Genomic DNA, 25,000 nt, shown 5'->3' on the forward strand with positions numbered 1-25,000 from the left:
CATATACTTGCTGAGAATGGTCACTGCTCTACTGTTTCTATATTCTGTTGCCCACAGCAGAGGCCAGGATGGCTAAAGGAGTAAGCCCCTAAAGATAAATCAAATCTTATTGGAGAAAAAGAAAACAGAAAAGCAACAACAATTTTTACAAATGTCTTTGAAGTTGTCTGCTTCATTTAGAATAGATCCATGGCTGTGGGGTTCAGGGAAATGAATTTGAGTGTTATGGTAGCTTGCTGTCAGAACCCAAGTTACTGGAATGTGTTTAGGTATTGCACAGTTATCCTGCAATTATGGTTTGGCCTCCCACTGAGACTAAATAGGCAAATACAGTGACCGACTGAGGGAGAGATTTTGTGTATCCGCCTGCACTGAGATAGCTGCATATAAACCCTTTCCAGAAGTGAAGCCTTATTTACTTCTATGGCATGAGAAAATACAATGGACAAAGGAAGGAGATCTGAGAGCATGGGTTTGGATGCATACCCTACATTTCTAGGTGCTGACCAGGCTAAAGCCCACCATTAGTAATAAGCACCTTCTATCCTTGTTTGCATGAAAATGGCATGACTGACTCAGCTTGGAGCAGCTTTCTGGTCTGAGCTGCCAGACTTGAGCCCTTTCATTGGCATTATTATCCCGCTTTTGTTTAGTTCGTATTATATCATCTAGATTTCAAATACAAATATAGCTTAGTCCCATCATAATGAACATTTGATTGGCCTTTGAAGAACGATCTTACTCGAAAGCATAAAGGTCCTGACTGGCTCAAAACTTATCACTGAACATCTTTAGGGAAAGTGGCAGGGGACAAAGCAAGGATTCTGCCGATGAGCCAAGAAGCAGGCAGAGCCTGGCATTATGGTATCCAAAAACATTTCTTTGGAATCTGGGCAGTCAATACTTGAATTCTGTTGAGAAGTCATGGATTCCTTACAAGCTCAACCTTTTCATCTGTAAAACAGGAATCTTATCATGACCTGCCTCAAGTTTTTGGCTGTTAAGATAAAAAACATGAGGTTGATTATTCAAGGTTCTCTGTTGTTATCCTTGGGGTCTTAGGTAACCACAGCCGACCACAGCCGACTGTGACCTGGCTGTACATATCCTTTTGCCTCTATTTCCAGAGTGCTGTGCTTACAGGCACATCCCATCATATCTTGCTTTGTATGGTTTTGATGATCAAACCTGGGGATTCAGACATACAAGGGTATCATTCTACCAACTGAGAGAACTTGAGATTCTCTTGAAAAATCATTTGGGGTTACTGACACAGAAATTATTGGATCAATGTTATTTCTTATTTGCTACAACCAGAGTCCCTTTTCTTTTAAAATTATTCTGGTATGTATACCCACTACCAAAGTGCTAAAAAATATTTCTGTGTTTCTACCATTAATATAGCCATTGTGTGCCTTCACTAAAAGAGGATCTCATTTTATGTTTTACTTCATAACCTGTGTAGTTGTTGGTGCTAGCTACCAATGCATGGATGTGTCCATCAATAAAAAAATGGTTGTGTGTCTGTATCACGTTCCATGTAGTCCATAATTCATGCAACAGTCCCTGGAATCTTAAGTATTCTTTGTGACTATAGATAAAAAAAAATGCCTTTAATCAACACATTCTTGTTCACCAGCCCTGGCATGTTTGACCTGTCATTAAAACTGAATGGAGATTTGCATAATGCTTAGATTGGAGTCCCAGCTCTGGAGTCTCATTTGATGCTTAGGTCTAAGTTCTGGCCATGAGACTACTGTGTGTGCCAAGAGAGCTGGCCAGTAAGCTCCTGGTGATTCTGATGTTTCTTCCTATCTTCTTATATTAGCAACCCAGGAACTATAGATACCCATACTGCTTCTGGCAATACGTGTCTTAGGGATCTGGACTTAAATTCTACCACTTGCAAAACTCTCCATCCTATAATTTTTTTGTCTTACCATTTCTGAGGGTTCAGGGGCTCTTTATCAATACTTAGGCTTTGGTACCACATACGTTGATGAAGGGGGAGGGTTCAAGGGCAGCAAGATATTCTCTATTTGCAAAGGAAAAAATCTGATAGTACTGGTAAAAACTGAAAGGATTCTAAGTATTTTTGACCATGAGTTCTGTTGAAATGCCATTTCTGCAATAACTACTTAAATCACCATTATCAGAGTGCCAGCTTTATGAGTTGTCATCCATAACCTAACAACTAAATAAATAAGTACTAAGTAAATAAGGTGCAAATAGTCTTGATATTAGTTATGTGTATGAAATTTTTATAAATTACAACATATGCATTTTCTATTATATAGAAAGAATAAGGGTCTATTTTTAAGGAACTAACTTTATATAATTAAAACACTATTAACTCTGGTTCATTTGATAAAGACAGAGTCTATGTTTTTCTATTAAATTAATACTACCATGATAAGTTCTATTTCAAGTTACTTGTCCTTTCAGCATCTGTAGTATATTTATATAGACATTAATTTCTAGGAGAACTGGAACAATTTAGGTAACTGAAATGTCATTCTCATAGTATAACACCCCCAGATATGCCAATGTAGAAGGTAAAAAAACAAAGAACTAAGGAACTGCAGGCTACATGGACCTCTGAGCGATGGAGAGTTTGTCTTCCCCAGGGATGAACCCCCTAATTGGTTATACAATACTAGGTTGTCAGCCCTGAAGTCATATATATTTAAGCAACACCGAATGAACTCAGCTATTGAATTTATATAGTTATAATTTTACATATATATATATATATATACATATATACATATATATATATGCCACAATAATAATCAATGGATTTGAGACAAAAATTTAAGAGGGTTTAACAGGGAACATGGGAAGAGTTGGAGGGAGAAGAAGTGATGTAAATTTGTTTTAATTAAATTTTTAAAATTAAATTAAAAAATATTTTTACTGATGGTGAAGAAAGCCAATTGGCTCCTCAGAAGAAGTTAATATGTGAGACAATTTAATTGCCAAAAATAAGCATATAATTTTCTTCCATAACCCTCATAGGGAACAAAGAAGACATAATGTAATTTTATAGAAACATGCTTTGAGAATCCAGGTTTCCTTACACATGTATATGTGATTTTACTGAATATCTTATTCCAAACTGTGTCATTAAAGGATTTTATAAATATTGAATAGGCTAATCTGACTTGACACGATATTTTTAATATGTACTTTTCCTTTTAATTATGAGCATCTCAGTAAGTGTATTATGGCATCAAATATTCTCCATTCTGTTTATTTTCACTAAAAGTTTCCAAATTATTTTAGGATTAGCATAACTTTGTAGTCATCTGCACTGTAGGGTAGCAGTTTTCGACTTTAGCTGAACATGAAAACCACCTGGGGAGATTTAGAACCCCTCTGCCAAAGACAGCACAAAGCAATTAAATAGAAATATTTGCTCCTAGAATGCTGGCCATTCGATCTTGTACAATTCCCTGGGCAATGACGAGGTACAGCCAAGTTTAGCAAGTAGTGTTATTTGGAAAGAAATGCTTAGCTATTTCATTTTTTTCCCAATTAGACATTATTACAGTATGCTTTCCAGGAATAGTCATTTTTGTTCAGTTTTACACTGGAAGCAAAACTAAAACTAAAACTAAAACTAAAACAACATTTTGTTTTGTTTCTACTTGATGTGATTGCAATGCCTTCTCAATAAAGTGAAATTTTCAATAGACTCCTCAGTGTTCTGGCAAGAGATGGCAGGCTCCCAGTTGTGGATGTAATTCTTTTACGGTGGATGGGGAATTGTCTGAGAGAGGAAATCTGTCTTTATTGGCTTGCACTTGACCTTTGTCCATGTAAACATAAAGTGCCTCTCTTGAAGTGTTTATAATATACAGCCAAATTGTCCATTAATGACTCATACTACACTAAACTATAAAAGTTCTGTGCACTTAAACCAAGAGAGCCACATGAAACACTAGAATCATTAGTTGAGATTCAAAGGTGACAGGACATGGGGAAGCTACAGGTTTTCTTCTGCTTAAATGGCTCTTCACTGAGGGATGAACTATAAAATGTAGTGGTTTGGAGGATCCTCTATCCAACCATAAGATAAAGTTCAGTGAACTAAACTTTCCTCTGACCTATGAAGAGGTGGGGCCTGCATAGGCTTGTGCTAAGAGAGTGGGGCTGAGAACCTCCTATGTCTTGTTTTTTTCTTTCTGGCATATACTTGTGAAAAGATGTGGGTTAGAAATCTTAGTTTTTAAAGTGGAAAGGTTAGTCCCCAGTGACCATTTAAAAAGAAAGGGTTATATAAGTTTCCCTTCTATTTTGAGGAGACAAAGACTAGATTCTAATTCTCTGGGTCACTTTACTAGGCTGTTTACATTTCAAGATGATGGCTTTGTATCTGAGAATTCTAAAATCCAAAATATTCTAAAATGTCAAGCCTTTTGATTTTGAAACAGACAACGTTCATGAAAGTGTTCACATCTGATCTTGTCTGATGTGTCGTACTAAAAACACTGCATGGCCTCCAAGCTATGAGGTGTGAATGAAACACATATGAAAACACACATGAACATGAGTTCAGACTGGGCCTCATCTCCAAAATATCTCATAACATCTATCAGTATCTTAAAATCTAAAAAACAAATTCAAGATCCCTTAAACATCTGACCTAAGCATTTTTTGATACAGCATAACATTAAGAATAGGTAAAAAATGATCAGTGGGTTGCTCTAATTTCTGTGGCATTTTATTGTGTATCATAAAAAAACGGTTTTTTTCATGGACTTCTCAAATCGAATTAGAAGTCATTAGCTTCCTAGATTTTTAAGAACTGACTGTTTTTCTTGAAAATTCTTTCCTCAAAATTTTAGATTTTAGAATTTTCAGATTAGAGTTGATTATTTGAAGAGAGATTACCCTCAGAAGTCTCTAGGTTCGCTGCTATGGCAGTTATTTTTCATTTAAACACAGCTTTACTGAGTTTTAGGTGAAGTTTCAAACTGACCCCCAATTGCAAGGCAGCCTGCACTGTTACTTTCAGGAGCTGGATTTGGTTGCTAAGTTGCAAAGAATACAAAGTCTGCTTTCTCTTTTCAAATAGTGTGGCTTGCCCTTTATCCAGTGATCTCTCTCCCATTTTTGTTCCCTTTAGGCAGGGTGATTTCATCAAAGTTTCTTCACATGGTCAAAATCTGTAGTAGCTATTTGATAGGCTATGAACGCAAAACTCTTGAGTATTCCTCCCACTATATTCCCAAGTCAATCCAATGGCTATACTGTAATGGTTATGTCTAGTAAATTTATCTGATGAATATTACATTATTTGTCCATGTACAGGAATGTCGTTCTTGCCCATTGCATTTAAATAGATGCTAATGAATCTTGTTGCTTATTGGAAGGAAAGCTTCAGGTGAACACTAAATAGACAAGGTAATATTTTTCAGTTTCTGAATGAGGTGCCTTGGTCTATGCATTCATTAGGCTTTCCTCCTTGCTTCAGAGGGCTCTTGAAATACAATATATGATGTAATACATAGGTAAGCTGATTTACACATTGCCTTTAAATGCAGGCAGTGGAAAATTGTTCCTGTGTTTAATCAAGGGCTAAGTGTGGGAAATATTTCCCAGTAGGTAATAGTGTTAAGCAGCATGTAACATGCAAATTGATCATATTTTAGTACAATAAAAATTAATGGGGAGCCGTGTTTAAGGTAAGACTATAAAATTGGTGAAACAAAGTTTAGTACTGCCAACATTCCTATTCTACAGAGACATTTGCATTAATTCTTCAGAGCATATTTTTACACTCATTCTGGATCATGCTGCATATGCCAAGTCATACTGCACGGATGACTCAGAGAACTTATTCTTTTAAAATTCTATAAAGGTAACATAACAAATAGACCTAAAATATTATAGGTTCAATGAAAAAACATTTCTACATGTAAAAAAAGCAAATATGAAGAAAATATTGAAAAAAATAGGTTTAACAGAATATTTGCTAAACCGCTGCTGGGTCATCTTGTGCAGTCTAATGTGAAAAACCCATCTTGATCTTTGATGGAGTCTGGAACTTGGTTCTGAATCCCCATGGGAATCACTTGTTTTTCCTTACTGATTTTCTCACTGTTTTAATAATTAATATTTTTCCTGAAAATTCATTCCTCATGTCTTCTGTTTTAGACTTTAGGATTTTTAGATTTAGAGATGATTGGCAATTTAGTAAGAAATTATACTTGATCTAGTGTGGGTCAAATGTGCAGCCATGAGAAGTCATCTGTGATCAAAGAAGATAGTAGTTTATGACTCTGAGCTACCTGAGACTCTATGAGCCTTTGCAAAGGAAGAGAAACATAAGGATCAGCACAAGAAACACACCTGACCATCATGCAAGATACCTGGAAGAATAAGCTTAGTTAAATTGTAGTCACATTGAATGGACTAGGTATCAAAGAAAATTGGTTTAATTTATGTAACATGACCAAGATAACTCCAGTCCTTCATGACTCATCCATCGTGTCAGAAACTTCTTAGATTCTTCCTTTGCTATTCTGTCGTTTGTACGTTTCTATTTATTGGATGATCTTCTTGATTACATGGAAAAAGAGAAAGATAACTCCAGCATTTGCCTTAGTGCTTCTAATTACAATACAAATAAAGTGACTTGAAAAGGCATAAAGTCTACAGTGTCTAAGGCATGGGCATCACTTTAAAGAGAGGATATCATTCAGAATATAGTTATATAAAATGTGAATTAGAGTTGATCAAGCCCAAGACATTTCACATGGATAGGCAGGGAAAATGGTGCTCAGAAGAGCAGAACATTTATTTCATGCTATAAATTGTTTCCTCAAATGCTGAAATAAGAACCCACATATTGGGATTCTGAACTTAGTTTCTGGAACTATATATTAAAATCAGATAGATCTGTTGTCTGCCTGACAATAAGGCACTTTTTCTATGAAAATGCCACCCGGGGACTTTAAGGGTGCTCATGGCTTATCCTCATGATACTTTTAAGCATCCATTTTACTGTCCATTTACGACTCAAGATATTTCAGATCAGCACTGAAGTTGATATAGAACCCTGTGTTAAATGGAAGATATACAATGACAATTTTTGGGCAAACGTTCAGATATTTTCAGCTCATTTGTAGCTATGGATTGCTAAAGAAAATTGTAAGCATCAGGAAAAGAGTTCATGAAGTTCCAAAATACCTTATAAATAATATTTTAAGCAGATGAAAAACTAGTACAGTAAGAAACATAGGTAAAACTTCGCTTTTTCTAGGTAAGTTGTTAAAAAGTGAGTCCTCTTATTTTCAGGAAGAACAATTATGTCTTCAATAGCATGTATTTAGCTGTACTTCTCTTTTATAATGAAATGATGTAAAGAATGAAAGTTACAGGATTTTTGCTGATGAGAGTTAAATGATAGTTAAAGATGTCTTCCCACTCACTTTATTTTTAAGGATAAAAAATTTGTGCTAGTTCTTATGGCTTTAGTAACACTTTAACAAGAAGGAGAATGTATTAATGTATTTCAGTGATTAGGGTGTTTTTCTATAATCTTAAAGCTGCTAGGAGAAGATTTTGGGGGTGGAGGAGGCAACAGGACTTTGTAGAGAATCAGCTTGCTTATACATCTAATCAATGCAAAACACTTGCATAAGAACATTTATATGGCCTCATGTATTTATAATAAACTCTATACTACATTTGATATCAAAATAGCTAGATCATTCTCTCCTACTCTATTGCTATTTATATATGACATTCCAACAAATGACTTTATTTTCTTAGGTATTATCAGTGAATATATAGATTAGATATAGATAAGATATAAATATAGAAATAGAAATAGAAAGAGATAGACAAACATGTATATGTATATATAAATAATTATTCTTGTCTAGCTATGAAAAATACTAATTGTATGTGTAAACATAAATTCCAATTTATTGCAAGAAAGTAAAGCCTTAAGTTCTATTAAACATTCAAAATAAACTACTAAATATTTTATGTCTGACTATCTCGGTTCATGTCTTACTGTCTTCTGTCTTTGGGAATCCTAATAACTCATGTATACAATAAATAAAAAAAGAAGTAAATAAGAAACAATTTAGAAGCTCCAAATAGAAACTTATTTCTAGTGTCCCAGATTGAACCTGTGATGAGATAGTTGCTTCAGGCTGTTTGCATTTCCTGCCCATGTCCTTAGCCAGGAATTCAAGCAAGCATATTGTATAGGTCAACTCTAAAATGAAAAGAAAAGGGGAAGAGAGAAGCACTATTTTTAACTGGGGGAAGTCCACTATTTTAAAAGAGAAAGCAATGTGCTGACTTCCAACTTTTCCAGATGAGTGTGATCTGCTTCTCTCCCACTTTTAAGATTTTCATGTTTTGATGCATAAAAAGAAATGAGCAGCATATAGTATTATTAAATTTGGCAATATAAAGACCAAGAGGCAATTGGGAGCTGAGATGGGAACCCAGATGATGAAAGCGTACAGCTCCACATTGCTCCCCACTCTCCTCTTCTGACTTTCTCTCCCTTTTAGTCTTTATTCAATATTTTAAAAAGCAGTCTGTAAAGAGGAATGTAGATTTTCAGTGACACCTCTCTCTGCGGCCTTCCTCACCCTGCACGATGTCCTGTGTGCTAGCTGCATGTTGGACCATTTACAAATCAGTTACTACTTATAAATCCTGCTCATGTCAACACTGAATCTTCAGACTGGACAAACAAGACGTAGACATCTCAACAACAACCACAAGCCAAGCAAACCCCACTTAAAAAACTAGTTGAGTAAAAAATTACGATATGAGGAAAGACAAAGATGAGAATTATTTTCAAAAGGAAGCTAAGTAAGCTGACGCTTTGCTCTTTACAATCTCAATTAAGCTGTAACATACACTCTTGTGAAAAGGTCTACAGAACGTCTTGGATGCATAAAGGAGGGAAGGCCTATTTAGTTAATTTTAAATTGTCAGCTCTTTTCCCCCCATTCTTTCAGTAAAATAAACTGTTTTTCAGAATAAGGGGGTTAAAAAAAAAGGCCCAAGTGAGTCACTCCAATTTGTTTCCACATTCTGAACAGTCAATAAAGGAATTTATTGCCTCATTAGGCATTCTGAGTAGATTTCTGGAAAGCTGGGTGACGTAAGACCAAAAAGCAACCCAGAAAGATGGTTTTAAAGTGGTGGTAGCTGAAACTGTGTTTGAGATTGCAAGTTGTCTATTAGGCTGCCCTGATATGATGATGTTTTAATCAGTGGTGGCAGGCAGTAAGTGGTCTGGATCCAGATGTAGGAGGAAAATGAGATGGAAACTGTATTTTTATCAAGTTATGAACAAACAGTGTAATCCCTGGCATATAAAAAATATTGTAAAGTGATAGAGGAGAGAGGGTTGGAAGGGGTCTCAGTAGACATCCACAGGCTCTTCTCAGAGAAAATGCAAATCGGGTCATTGTACTAAATGGTCAGCAAGACACACAGCATGACAGCATCCCAACTTCCTCCTTAGCTCCCTCACACTTTGCTTAGCTGCTATTTAGCCAAATGCACAGGCTCAGAAATACAGCCATCCCTCCATGGCCTCCAGGAAGCTATAAGGACTCTATCTCCCTGTGTGATTCACAGACTTACTAAAGTGCTGTGAAGGTAGGCCCCATGCCTGCCATCATTTTGTAAGAATCTGTCTTAACTCTTGAGATGATAGAAAATCAAACTAGCCACGGGGAGAAGAGTGTGATTATATTTGTGAATAAATGTCGATTTTGTTTTTAAAATGTAAACAAGCATTTTTCAAGGAAGGAAAAGGAAACGTGAAAGGAATAAATGATTTTTTATTATGTGGAACACAGTGATGTGTTTTGCTTAACTAATACTTTGGGAGAAAAAAGCACATTGGTCGTGATCATTCTGTCCTGCATCAAAAGAGCTTGATGAATTGACCAGAATCAACCATAAAACAAAGACAGTTTAGGAAGTTTTCAAGTGAAAATGACTAAAAATATTAGTTTCCCATAGTAAATACTGTGCCTCTGTGTGTGTGAGAGAGAAAGGGGGGGAGATGGAAAGAGATTTTAACACTTTGATTTTTGAGAGGCGATTGAGACATAATATTTTAATATGCATTCTGCTTATTTTACTCGAAGACAAATTTCTTACCATGGTTTAAGAATTAAGAAATTCTGTAATCATCTTTTACTCTTTCAGTTATAACATCTTAGCTGTGATGTTTTTCCATCCATCAAAATCTAGAGAATAAAAGTCATAAGAAGAAACCTGTGTTTGGTATAGGACTGAGACAAAGGCATTTGAAGAGCATTTCATTCTAGTATGGTGGATCTCTCTTGATATCTTTTTCTTCTGTAAAAAAGTGACATTTGCTGTGCATAACTTCAAATTGTCCTTTAAGGTTTTAAGGGCAATCAATAAATTTAAATTTGTGTCACAGGGGAGATTACAATCTGCTTACAACCTGAATGAAGAAATTAAAGCAGAAAATGCTCCTGCTGATTAACCTCTTTCTAATTAACATTATAAAAGTTCCAGATCTGAGATGCAGCCAGATGCAAATCTTTCCTGCTTTGTATATTCTTCTACATATTATGCCTTTCTAAAGGAATATAGGTTATTGTTTGTTGTGATTATTTATTGGCTGTTAAGCTCCTTAAGTCTGTCTGTCCTTAGTTGATCAATTGAACAGCCATTTAATTGATGGGCAACTCATGATAGCAAACTGACAGAAAGTACTTGATTTAGAGAGCTCAGAGTGTACTTGGTATACAATAATTGCTCAATAAATATTCATTCAGTGACTAAAATCATTTAGGAAAAAAACTAGATTATACTATTATAAAATGTATAAGGAAATAGTGACATAGATCTAAAAATATTTGCAGAGCATTGGTGAGGAAATACAAGCAAGTTTTCCTTGGAGAAGCTGTGACATTCTTGTAGATAGTCAGGATTTAAGCTGAGTTGGTATTCCAACAACAACACTAAAAGCACATGTTAACGCTAACTTATGTATGCTGTTGTTCACTCTATGCCTTGGGGTGTGGCTGGTCACAGGAGGTTAGGAAGTGAGATAAGACCTAGAAAAACTTTCAAGATGTTTTGTACTGTCAAGCTAAGCAGTTTGTCTTCCTTTTTTGAGGCCCCAATTCACTACATGGTAAATAATGGGAAGTTGGTTATTCACAAAGCAAGGGAGAAAAAGAGAGAGGGGGGGAGAGAGAGAGAGACAGAGACAGAGACAGAGAGGAGAGAGAGACAGAGACAGAGAGACAGACAGGCAGAGAGACAGAGACAGAGACAGACAGAGACACAGAGAGACAGAGATAGAAAGACAGAGACAGACAGAGACACACACACAGAAACAGAGAGAGAAAGAGAGAGAGAGAGAGAGAGAGAGAGAGAGAGAGAGAGAAAGAGGTTTCTGTTGGTATTATCCTCTGCCAGTACTTTGCTTGTACCCAGAGCATCCATGACCAGCCATTCTAGAACATCCTCATTCTTATCACTATGACTCTTAATCCAAGTAGAGCTATTCTATGTATGCCCTCTAAAAACTGCTCCTCTCATTAATTGGTAATTGGTGAACCATGTCACTGACCATTCACAGTAGATCTTTGTAATTGATACATTCTCCAATGACATTTTAGAGATTCTAGTATCATCTGTTTCTCCAGTTTTCGCCCTAGTCTCTTAGGACCTCCTCTCCAATGCAGACCATTTTTTAGACTTAGAAACATGCAGTGTGGACTATGAGGCTATTCATATCTAAACACAGCCACAAATAATAATCAACATTTTAAAAATTATTAAACAAACTGAGACCAAGTTCAGTCCTGAATCTAGATTTATAAGGTTCTAACCTTGACAGTGCCAATGGCTAGCCATTCATGACCTTGAGCAAATTCCATACACACTGCAGCTAGGTTTGGGAGATAGTGTTATCATTTCTCCTAGATGTGTTGAAAAATAAGAGTTAATTTAGCACATGGCCTCCCATAGGGACTCATAGATTATTATAGATGTTGTTGTTGCTTAGGGGAGGGAGTTGATACGATTAATGCGCTCCTGTTTCAGTGCCTTCTCTCTGATCTTATAAATGCTTCTACTTTGTCAAAAGCCCTTAGTCATGCAAAGAGCATATGTATGACTATTATTATTTTGAAAACATAGTTTATACAATATATTCTAATTACAGTTTCCTTCCCCCACCTCCTCCCAGATCTTTCCTTTTTTAACTGTCCACCCAAATTCACCCTCCCTCTCTCTCCATCTCTCATGGGAATATAAATAAGCATCTATAATCATCATCACATCATAATAATAATGATAATAGTAATAAATAACAACAACAACAACAACAACAACAACAACAATAATAATAATAATAATAATAATAATAATAATGAAGCCTGAATAGGATACAACATACAAATAGAAGAGAGTCAAAGAAAAATCTCCAGAAACATGTATATACATAGAGACATACACATTTGTACACAGAATTTCATAAAAATGCAAATATGGCAGCCATAATATATATATGCAAAGGACCTGTTAAGATTAATTTTTAATGAAAGACTTCACAAAGTCTTGTTAGACAAGGAAACTCAAAAAAGGTCATTGAATTCATTTTGTTTTGGATCTCCACCCAGGAACATGGGGTCTACCCTTAAGAGTGATGGTTTAAATTAGAGATAGTTTTTGAGTGAGGCGTAGGGGCTTCTGCCCACTTCTCTCAGCACTGGGACCCTATCTGGCTCAGATCTGTGTAGGCCCTGAGTCCACATGCTCTCCTTTGCCAGTCTCTAAGGTCTAACAACATGTAACAGTTAAAGCTAAAGTAATAGATTTTCTCATGTTACAGATGAATGTTCAGGCCCACTGGGCTCCCTCTGAGGTATCTCAAGTTTTTGAGTCCCAGAATAAGAAAGTACACAGGAAAACATGATACTATAGAAGAAGATACTTCATTAAGGTGAAAACAATTTCTGAGGGTAGAAGTTGGCCAGTTTTGGAGAAAAGGTCTAGAATTCACAGGGACCCATGACCAGAGGATTGAGAGTTTTTGGCCTTATTTGTTCAGTGCTTTTATTTATTTATTTTTTAAATACAATACTGTTATGCCTCAACCTTGGCAACCTTGGAGTTGGCAATTCTTCTTAAAAAGTGTTTTCTTTCATATGCTAATTTTAACCCACACTCTGCTTAATTCTCTTTCTACAATTCCTACCTGAGATTCATAGACACAGAAATCCTTTTTTTTGGGGGGGGGAGTTGTTGTGAGTCTTAACTGAAAGATTATGAATAATCTTCTATAATCTTTCTATTGCTGATGAATGGTATGGTTCATGGGTTAGCAATATTACAAGGCTCTCTCCCTGTTCTATTGTTTGAACCAGAGGATCTGGTAGGAGGAAATGTTGAAATCTTTATATCACAAGTTTAATCTGAAATTAATATATCTTAGAAGACATATATTTCAAAAGAAAGGTGAAAATATAAGGTTAAAATAAAAATACACTAACCACTGAATTAACCTCTATAGCATTGTCCCACCCAGGGACAGAAGTTGGGCAGTGGAGATGGTTCAAGGATACAGTGTTTGCTGTGCAAGCTTAGTGACCTGAATTTTGTTCCCTGTCCCACACAGACAAAAGCAAGTTGAGGTGAAACAAGCTTAAAATCCCAGTGCTTGGAGCCAGACAACAAGGGGGATTCTGGGTGATTAGTGGCTAGCTAGCTTAGTCAATACTTAAGTGCCAGGTTCATTGAGATGCAATGGCTCAAAAAATAATGTTGGGCACAATAAAGGAAGACACTCTATGTTAACCTTTAGCCTCAACACATGCAATATGAGGTGGGTGCATCTACTACCCTTTTTTTTACATACAAAGAAATATGAACCTGGAAGGTCATGATTATGAATGACTTTAGGAAAGCCATTCTCATGTTGAATGCTTCAAGAAGTGAGATCCTTTGGCCTATTTGAAGAGGGAGGAGGAGAAAGAGGAAGAGGAGAAGCAAGAGGAGGAGGAGGAGGGAGAGGAGGAGGAGGAGGAAGAGGAGGAGGAGGAGGAGGGAAGAAAAAAGAGAGAGGAGCTGGAGAGATGACTAGTTAGTGGTCCTATCTTTTCTTTCAGAGGACCTCAATTAAGTCCCTAGTGACCATATTAGGTAGCTCACAAAGACCCTTTTCTCCACTTTCAAAGGAACCCATATACTATGCCTTCCTTCCGTACATTCCAACATATACCTAGCATAGCAACACAGACACAAAGACAGATAAATAAAAGATAAAAATAAAAATACATCCCCAAACAACATACCAATGACTCTGTATTGAGAATGTTATAAAAAAATGAAAGAATAAATTTAGGGAGGAACCTGGTGGCTGGAGAGATTAAAAGGAGAAGGTTGCAAGCCTTGAGATTATGTTAAAACAACAGTATACAAGGAAAACTAAAGAAACCCCCAAGATAAAGTTATGACTACTGACAATTCAAAAGCAGGACTTATGGTATCCTTTTGCTTTGCTTGAAGAATACTTTTAAGCTATGCAGCATTTTTTTTTGTTTTTTGTTTTTGCATTTTGCAGATAGAAGTAACCTTGTCTTTGTGACACCATTCAAGTTGAAGAACTGTTGAAAATGAGCATTTTGCTCCATTTTCACTGAATGGATAGTCTAACATTCATGCTGAAAATGTATGAGAAGTCATTACAAAATATTTATATCCTTAACAAAGAATCGGGAGTTAAATCCAATTGTCAATGTTTTCTTAGTTTTAGCTACCATTATTCTGACAGTTGTTATGTAAGCATCCTATATGGCTCATTGGTATAAAAAGTAGCTGGAGAAATAATGCGTCGAAATGCCCCCTTTTTATGTCATGATATCCAATGTTAAGATACCTCAGTTTTCAAAGATGTTTCAACGTAAGTCCTATGGGTTTAGGGAATTCACACTGCTTGATTTCTACAAAAATTCATTTTGTACTGAGTCAAGGGTCATTAAGCTAAAGAATGAGGCTGGATATTTCATTTGATAATGGAAAGAAAATTAACATTTTTTTTGATTGTCACATTAAGAGTTACCGAAGGTGCCTGGTTGGCCACCTGTAGTTACTCGACTGGAACTTTGATAGAGGAAATTTAAGCAGCAGCAGTTTTGAGGACAGCCATCTTTGGAGCTGAGGATCCTCCTTTCCTCTAAGGATAGGACATCGTCACTTACAGTGATTTCTCTCTTTGTAGAGGGACTTAATATCTATGTCTAAAGTAGCTTCCTTAGGAAAGTATTTTTTTTTGTTTTTTATTTTTGTTTTTGTTTTGTTTTGTTTTGTTTTCCAGAGTCGTGGTTTCCACAGCTGTCACAAGCATTGCCCCTCTGGAATCCTTTTAATTTTATTTTCATTTTTTGTATATATTTCATTTTTATATTATATGTATGAATATTTTGCCTATATTTATGTCTACATAGCACTTGTGTACAGAGCCTGAGAAAGCCAGAAGTTGGCATCTCGTCCTCTGGGATGGAATGACAGAGGCAGCCATGTTGGTGGTAGGAAGCAGGCAAGTCATGTTAAGGGTCCTGGGGACATTATTATTATCATCACCATTATTTTAAGAAACAGTTTAAATTAACCTATTTGTTAGAGATTTTAGTCCTATTATACTAGGTGTGTACTTCTCAAGATACTTGACCCTATGGGGGAGCTCTTACTTACCTGCCACACTATCAGGTAGTCTAGATGATCTAGATTATAGAATCAATGAAGGTTAGGAGACACGTTTTAATTACCCACCTCTCCAGGTTCACTCTCTGTGTTTGACCCTATGACTTCTGAATGTCTCTGATCTGACATGTATTCTGCAGTACAAAACTCCACTATGGACTGCTTTCCAGTATTTCATTTATCACAGTGGAATAAGAGTTCTCCTCTAAGGAGCTTAAAAAGGTATATCACAGTGGCTACAGAAAAGAGGCCTGGTTTCATAAATTCTTCTGGATTTGGGTTCAGATTGCCATCTGTGTTAAGTGAATAGACTTTTTTTTTCTTGACCTTATGCTTTAGTAGATGAGTTGTAATCTGGGATGTACAACTCACGTCCTCAGGGATAAGACTGTCTACACTATAGGAACAGGAAGGGTATGAGAATATAAATAGGTAAAACTGTAAGAAAGCAGAGTAGAGAAGCTCAAACTGTCAGCAAGGAAGTGTGGAGCTAAGTTAAGAAGCTCTGAGAAAGATAAAAAGAACGTGGAATTATGCAGGTAAAATACCGATACATCATAGAAAAGTCTGGGAAAGCAGGGTGGTGTGGGTGGCATACAAGAGCAAGGTAAGTACTGAAACAGTAGTTTATGCTTATCAGCCCAGATACCTGGCCACCAGTGACCACCAATACCATATTGACTAGCATTGACATGGCTGATACTACACAGGCACCTTCATCTGTATTGCTTTGGAGAATCTGATGGTTTCTTGACCTGGTGAACAGGGGTCCACATTGCTTAGTGACAGCCATATCTGGCTGTCTGCTCACTTGTGGGTGGAGGAATAGAGATTATAATGTCTATGGGTCAACTCCCAGGCTCTACCTTATGACCTTGGTGTTAAACCTAGACATCTTTGTAGCAAACCAGAGGCTAATTACCAGTCCCCAACTACATAAAGTGCAAAGTTGAAGAGGAATGAGACAGGAAGGGAAGTAGGTCTTATCATTTGTATCTTAGCTGTCAGGTTATTGTAAGTTCTCTAGTTACTGTACCAACTCCAGCAACATGAATTCCATCCACAGTTCCCTTGTGAAAGATCATGGGCAGGGTTATGATTCCTATTCCTTTCCTATCCCTAAATAGGAAAGGAATAAATGAAAGGATCTCATTTGGATCTCCTGTGAGTTTTGAGTGCCAATGCCAGGAACTCTCAGGAACTGTCATAATGTATAGAAAACTGTAAGAACTCAGAAGTATAGATCTTCTATCTTAGCTGACCGATTGCTAAATATTACAGGTGACATTTAGTGAGCACCTGTAAACTTTTCTGCTTCAATGTTCTGAAACTAAACATTAGAAAGGGACTCATGTATAACTGTAGAAACAGCGATAGTTTTTAAGAAAGGAATTTCCTAAATTAGAAATGTAGCAGAGCTATGAGAAGAGGATAAGAACTCAGTCGCAAGTGTGCTTGCTCTCTTGCATTGGGATCTTTATAGACTATTTGTATGTGTATTCTGTCTCTCTCTCTCTCTCTCCCTCTCTCTCTCTCTCTCTCTCTCTCTCTCTCTCTCTCTCTCTCTCGTGTGTTTGTGTTCTGTTACATATTGAAAGTGGTAGGCAAAGTTTGCAGTCATTCTACCTGCCAATAGTTCCTTTCTTATTCCCTATTCTCCCGCCACACAAGTGTTAAATTAATATATCTTGTTTTAATCAAATGTCAAAGTTAATATGCTATTTTCCTGTCACCTTTATGGCTACAATGGTAATTGTTCTTTTCTTTTCTTTTTCTTTTAGTAAGAGGTTTTATGATAACCAATTTTGATAGCTGTGGGTTAATGCCAAGACATAATTGCCACTATTGCAGGTTTGGGGGATACCTTGCTGTATTTATTGGTCATTGTTGTTGTTCACAGGTGTTACAGGTGGGGGGAGTAAGGATTGCTTTTCTCTATTTGCTTAGCTCCTTCAGTACTGACTGAGCTAGTCATCAGGAAGGAGACTCCATGTCAGAGCCAGATCAGTTCCTCTAATACCTGTGTTCCAAGTTTGAGCTGTCTTCAGCTATCGGGTCTTACTTATTTTTCTGGAAGACAACCAAGGGCAATAGTAATAGCCTATACTGTCTTGGCCTTCTCTTAGAGTCCAATGTCCAACAACTCAAAAGGAAGCTTTCTATGCCTGGCACTGAGGTCCTTATGAGATAATCTATGGTATTGTAGGGAAGTGTTATCACTCCAGCTACATGGCTATGTAGCTTGGCATTATTTCAAAAATCTTTTATCAAATGCCAGTTTGATAGTTCAAGGAATAGCCAGCAAGTGTAAATTGTACTTTCTACTTGGAAAACACAAAGCAAAGCACCATATTTTAGCTTTCTAATGGCAGATGGATGTTGAGCTAAGTCAGAGGCCATGGAGCTAGGGTTAAAAACCCTACAATGTACAAGAGTTTAGAAAACAAGCATTGACTCTGCTCCTCCATAGGAGTAATCTGAGAAGCAGCAGCTTCTTCTATGACTGCTTCCTACTCAATCAGCTTTATCCCTGGATTCTTTTAAAACTTCTTTTGATTATATGTGAAATAGATATGAAAACTCTTTGGAAGAGAAATCACTACAGAAACCTCAGGGCACTCGTGATGATATACTAAGTTTAAGAGGATTTGAAGTCAGGGTCAAGAACCCTAGGAGTCTTAGATTTGAGGATGCCTAGTGTGCATGGAGAAGTAAGTTCAGTTCCCAGTAACTGAATGAATTAATAGAAACTCTGAATATGGCAAAACCAGAAACAAAGTGATATGTAACAGATCTCATATGGATTTCATTAACTCAGCAATGTCAGAGTAGAAATAATAGTAATGTGAACTTCAAATGATATAAATAGTAAAATACTTTTAAAAATCATCATTTGATGAAGGTTGCCTTTTTCTCACTTCTTTCAATAATAGCTTTAGAGAAGTCTGAAGTATTTTTATTAATGCAAGAAACTTGGTGTATGATTTAGCCATTTATTTGAATCAACACTCTTTTAATTAAAGTCGGGTTTTTTTTTTTTTAAGTTTATTTTAACCTAAGCTCTTAAAGAACAAATGACAATCCAGAATTGGGGTAATTTGTAGATATTTTATTTTTAACTTCTCTAAATAATAAAATTCCTGGTTTTCTAAACTCTGTAAATCATCATTTGAAACAGTCATGAGACTAATATATGAGCTATGGGATACTAACAAACTCACTGTATACCCCAAACAGAAAAAACTCTTTTCTTTGATAACATGTGACTATAAGAAAAAAGGAAAATAAATAAAATAGCATGTCTAGAAGCCATTTATAGACTTTATCACTGTATATGTATATAAATGTTTCAGGGAGACCAAATCTGTTATTTATTATGTAACATATGTGTTTGATGGACAGTTTACATCATTTCTTTGTTATATCTAAAGAATTTCATGGAAATCCATTAAAACCAGGGCAGTCTTTTAACATTCTGTTCTTCCTCCAAAATTATGATCAGTTTATTCAGTAACAGAGCTCTTTTGGGCACTTCTACTGTCTTGTCCAAAGTATATACTCACTGATGGAGCAGTGAAGGGTTTGCTGGCCTTGTGACCATTTTTAAAAAATACAGTATAATTTTCTAGAGCAAGTGTAGTAATGTTCCTGAAGAAGCATTTTCTTCAACTGTTTATTCTAAAACGAATAAATGAATATTTTAAATTACAATGGCTGAAAGGAATGTGATTTCAAATTTAAAAAGCAACATAGTTTTAGTGCTATTTTTAAGACGGCAGAGGTTTTCTGTGGCTGTTGTTGTCTGCTTGTTTGTCGGGGAGGTGCATATGAAACCTTTATTCACTTATCCTACTCAGGGTTCATGTCAGCTTCCTAAAACATCACCATAATTCTACCTACAAGGTATGGCCCAGGCCTTAAGCTATCTCTTAATTTACCTCTTTTACTCTTTTCTGAATGTGTAATCTTTGCTTTCTTGTTGCATTTGAGGTAACTCTCACTCTCAGGGAGCCAAGGCTACCCTGCGATTTACTGCCTAGCCCAGAGTGATGCAGGTTCCCTGGAAATCCCCTTCCCCTACCTTTGCCTCCTATGCAGCAAGGAACCACCAACATCTGGATGTCTACTTCAAGAGTGTGGTTAGACATCTCTTTAATCCCAGAATTTTGTAGCTCAAGGCCAGCAAATCTCTGGCATTCAAGGCTGTATGGTTGTCTCCTCCATTATTAAGGACTCTAAATCTCGGGAACCACAGCCCAAATCAACTCTTGTTTTAGAGGTTGCCTTGGTCACCTTGATTAACCACAGCAACAAAAACGTAACTAATATGCCTCTCAATTATGGGTTTTTTTTTTGTCCCCTACTTGATTTGTGTTAAACCCTTCCTTATGAATTGTAGCCTAATCCATTCCCCAGTCTCTAGGACACTTCCGGAATGATGAATGCGTAGTTCATCATCTCTGAAGTCTCCCTATAAGTTGTCATAGTCTGATGTCCTTGCTAGCAAGAACTCACTGGGATTCTGCTGCTTTTCTAACATCTCCTGCAAGCTGCAAAGCCCTTATGTCTTACTCTGCCTCTTCTAAGCCTTCCTTCCCCCTCAGCTTTTCCACCCAACTAAAAACTGCTGCTCTGCCTATTTTCCAAGTACCAACTCCTACACCTCTCTGAAGTTGTCTTTCAAAGAGCATGTCCTTGGTGACAATTCCTTTGACCATACTTGTCCAGCCCATGTCAGTATTTATAGTAAGCTCAACTGTGTCCCTCTCTTCACAGTTATATTATGCTATGTTGAAATATTTATACATCTATCTATAATGTTTTATATTTTTGTTATTTAAGGTATAGTCACATGTTTCCCAGGCTGGTCTTGAACTCGGAGACCTTGAACTCCTTCTGATCCTTTTGCTTCTACCTCACAGAGGCCAAGATTATAGGCATGGGCCATGACAGTTGATGTTGGCTCCGATGACCGAACCCATAGCTTTAGCATATGCTAAAGCACTAAGCAAGCACTCTCCCTACTGAGTGACATATGCAAACTCTGTCTACTTAAATTAATGCCTTACCTCCTTTGTTGTGCTGCAAGCCCTGTCAGGCTGAGAAGCAGACTGAGAGACTTCATTTTAATCATGCATAATCAAGACCTCATTGTCAACAAAAGAACCAGCAGAGTATTTTTCATTTAGTGTGATATCAGAAAGACCCTGAATATTTAATACATTTTAAAATTTTTAAGTAGAGTGTGTGAAGAAATAGTATCCAAATTAAAACTCTTCTTTAATTGTTTAGGGTTCTGGCCAAGAACAAAACTGATATTAATGATAAAATGGTATTTATGATGGTATCAGCACTTCTACAAATTACCTCAATATTTATGTGATAAGTAGACTTACATTGTAATTTTATCTTTCCACACAAGAAAGAATTGATTAAGAAAGTTATCTTCAAAATGATTGTTTCATTTTAATATTTTAAAATGGAATTCCTTTTTAAATAATAACTATAAATAAGTTGTCAATCTAAAAGCACACTCCACCTAACCCTCTCAGACAGTAACAGAAACCAGGACCAAGTGTTCAAATGCCTGAGACTATGGCAAATACCTCTCATGCAAATCACTGAAAAGAAAACAAAACAAAACTATGCCCAACACTGTGTTCTACTGTGCCATTGTGATGTAAAATTAAATTTAAATAATGAGGTATCCATGCAAAGATGGATGGATATATCAAGAATTTAATACTTAATACAGAAAAGTGTCCATAAATGACTAAAGCTTTAAAAAAGAATTTGGCAGAGTTACAGGAATAACTAAAATTCTAAAGTGAGAATACTTCCTTCCTTTTTTCTTTCCTTCTTTCTTTCTTTCTTTCTTTCTTTCTTTCTTTCTTTCTTTCTTTCTTTCTTTCTTCCTCTCTTTCTCTCTCTCTCTTTCTTTCTTTTCCTCTGAGATGCTAAGACCAAGTATGCTCTAATTCTGATCTTCTAGAATTCATTTCTTGGGGTGAATGGAATATTTGGCCCATTCAGCTCACTTTATAGGAGCATCACATCCAAAAAAAAAATCTAAGCCCTTTTCTCTAATTAATAGTGAAAAGTTCTCACAGATAAATAGAAGAAGAGGCCAGGTTAAAATAAACATCAGTGAGACACCCTGTTTCCTGATACTCATTCATACAGCCACAGGCTGTGTCCACCATAGAATTTACTTCTTTGAAGTTGCACATCATGACTTTTCATAGCAGTCTGGAACCAGTTGCATGTGTGTGTGTGTGTGTGTGTGTGTGTGTGTGTGTGTGTGTGTATGTGGGTGTGATATCATCTTAGCAATTGCTGTATGCTCCTGTCCTAAATAATAAGGCTATCTCCAAGCCTCTGATGTTCTAGTTATAAGCATCAGCAAGACTAGTAGAGTGTGATGCAGTGACTATTTCTCTGAGAACACAGCAGGTGTGATGTTTTGTGCATACTATACTTCAGAAAGCACACATTTCATTTTCTATTATGTTAGTGTTAATGGAAACAGTAACGCTTCCTGATGTATTACTGTGATGGCTTTTGTGTCCATATTGCGTCACTTTCTGGAGGATACTATATGATACCTGACCCTTATTCCTGCGGAAATGAATAGTGCTTGCATTGAACTGCTCTGAGTACTATAGTTTCTCTAAGAATGGCAGAAAAAGAAGTATAGTCAGATGTTCTCCAGAAATAACCGTGGCAGGGCTCACCCTGTTCTGTAAACTTCTCTTGCCATTTGTTCTCAAATGGCAAGTGTGCTTGGCAGGAGGTATATTTTTTAAAGGAATTTTTATTCAGGGGAATATAATTTTGCATTTGGTTTGTTTTGAAGATAAATGAGACAGCTAGGTTCTATTATTAACAAGTTGATAAAATCAGAATTACTATTACCCATGGGAAACTTTTGGATGAGTGTCAATTTTGAACTTATAAATCAACCTTTCTTTTCCCCAGGACATCTCTTTAGATTGTTCATAATGATATGAAGATGAAACTTAATAGCAATAACCAATGGATGCTTTTCTTGGAGTCAGTCCAACACTCTGGAGACCAGGTAAAAATAATGTACAAGTTTTTATAAAAGTATATATTGCCTTTATAAAAGAATTTTAAAATGAAGCTTGACTTACATGTTCATTCAAGAATTATATTTGCTATTAAATTCCGTGCATATGTATTTAGAAATATATCAATTCCACTTTTCTCTGATGAGATCAGTGTTTTACTAAAGCAAATATTTATGTAAAAATTAGTCTAGTAAAACTAAATTAGCAGAATGATACACTTATTTTATTATGTTATAATTATATCCATTTATATTAATCCTCTCTTTATGATTTCATATGCCCCCTTTCTCTCCCACTTAACTCCTTCTTTTCACCTATAATTACCCCTCCTACTTTCATGACCTTTGTATGTATGTATATGTACCTTACTGTATTTAATTAGGGTTGCCCATTTGATTGTAGGTCAGGGACTATTTACTTGACCAAAGGTAATGTACCATTGAAAAATATGAGTTACCTTTGTCCAGCAACCTTTAGCTGTTCATAGCTCCTCACAGAGGCCCAGAACACTTTAATCCCCTTTCCAGTCCAAGACCAAATAAATGCTCATGGGCCCAACTTTGCAGTATATGGATGATGTAGGTTCATGGGTCAAGAAGCCATTATCAGGTCTAGAAGACAACATTTCACAGCACTTCATTGTCTCCTTCAGGTTCTGACATTTTCCTTCCCTCTCTGATGCTCCCTGAGCCTTGGAGGTGGTGACAGATGCTGTGTTTAGAACTGAGCAGTTAACAGTCATTGATTCTCAGCACTTTTGACAGTTATAGGATCTAAATTAATGGTGACTGGCTGCAAACAAAGGCATCTCTGACTAAGATGAGCATAGTATTAATTTATAAGTACAAACAGAAATACAAGAAAGACATATTTATAGCATGTTAATTTAGCAAACGGGGTAGGATCACCCCTTGAACCTACTCAGACAGGCGATTCTGACAAAATTTAAAGCACCCAGTATAACTTCCTCCTGCAAGTAGGTTTGAAATCCAACCAGAAAATAACTGATTAACTCCATAACAGTTTCCAGTGTACAATGGGCACATTTCATTGGGAAACTTTACGTTTTATCTGGCAGAATTGATAGTTGGGTAAGAAAGTCTCTTTCCATAGCACCCTGTACAACATTTCTCTTCTCATATTAAACAAACTTGCCACCAGGTAGGATGCTCTCATTTCATTTCAATCTTTATTTCTCCGCATCCTGCATCCAAGTATGTCGTGCCTTTGATAAAAATGTCCTATCATCTGTTTCTGGTGGATACTAATAGCATTAGCAAAAGACTTGACGGTTTTCGGGGACTCTGAGTCTCGTTGAGCAACAACGAATAAAGAGCGATCCCATACCTAGGATGGGGACAAAAATTTAATAACCCACATATTCTTAAAGTAGCTCTACTACTCTCTTCCTTATTATTTTGCAGTAGGATCTCTTGCTAAGTACCCAGCTTGCGATTTTGGCCAGCAGCCAGAAATTTCAGTAGTCATGCAATCCCGACTCACTTCACCCACTCAATGCTGAGTTTACGGACATGCGCAGACACCATAACTGGTTTGCTTCATCGTTGACAGTGTCTGAACTCTGGTTCTCATGAGAACAACAAGTACCCTTAAACCTGAGCAATCTCTCCAGCACCCCTCCCCAAGACTATCTTGATACAAATTTAAATTGCATAGTATTTAATCAGGTTGTTTGCATTTATCTCATCAAACATTAAACATTCCTTTATGCTGAAAATAACCTCCACTTGCGATTCTCAGCTGTTCTGTGTCATCTTTCTAACTTTGTAGTGCCATATAAGCCAGTATCATTTCAACCCCCTCTTTTCTAGCCCCAGCTCTTGGAAGCATTGATTTACTCCATATAAAGTATGTTATTTGAATGTGTCTCAGGGTGAGTCTCTCTTCAGTCCTGTGGTGAGGTGCCTGTTTTTCTTTATTTATTTGGAATATTATGCAAAAAAAACCCCACCATTTTGTATTGTAACTTTTGTAATTTTCATTAACATTTTCTTTCATCTTCGTCCTGCATAAACATGCAGTTTGCATTACCTTCATAAATACATTTAGAGAAAGGAAGTTCTCGTTCCTGTTTTTGTTTGTCATTTTTTCCTACTTTTTATTATCTTTATATTTTATATTTTTCTAGACTGTTGTTACACTCT

General features: G+C 36.5%; 1 long non-coding RNA gene across 5 annotated transcripts in view; it reads left to right on the forward strand.

The window, feature by feature from the left end:
• LOC116086070 overlaps positions 1-25,000 on the forward strand; it is a 503,346-nt gene that overhangs the window by 61,358 nt on the left and 416,988 nt on the right. For all 5 annotated transcript variants that reach the window (XR_004116812.1, XR_004116813.1, XR_004116811.1 and 2 more), the window contains exon 3: positions 22,723-22,822. This is a non-coding gene — a long non-coding RNA (uncharacterized LOC116086070). The remainder of the gene's footprint in view (positions 1-22,722; positions 22,823-25,000) is intronic.

This window comes from Mastomys coucha, unplaced genomic scaffold, assembly GCF_008632895.1.
Source record: "Mastomys coucha isolate ucsf_1 unplaced genomic scaffold, UCSF_Mcou_1 pScaffold12, whole genome shotgun sequence".
Classification (NCBI taxonomy): Eukaryota; Metazoa; Chordata; class Mammalia; order Rodentia; family Muridae; genus Mastomys; species Mastomys coucha.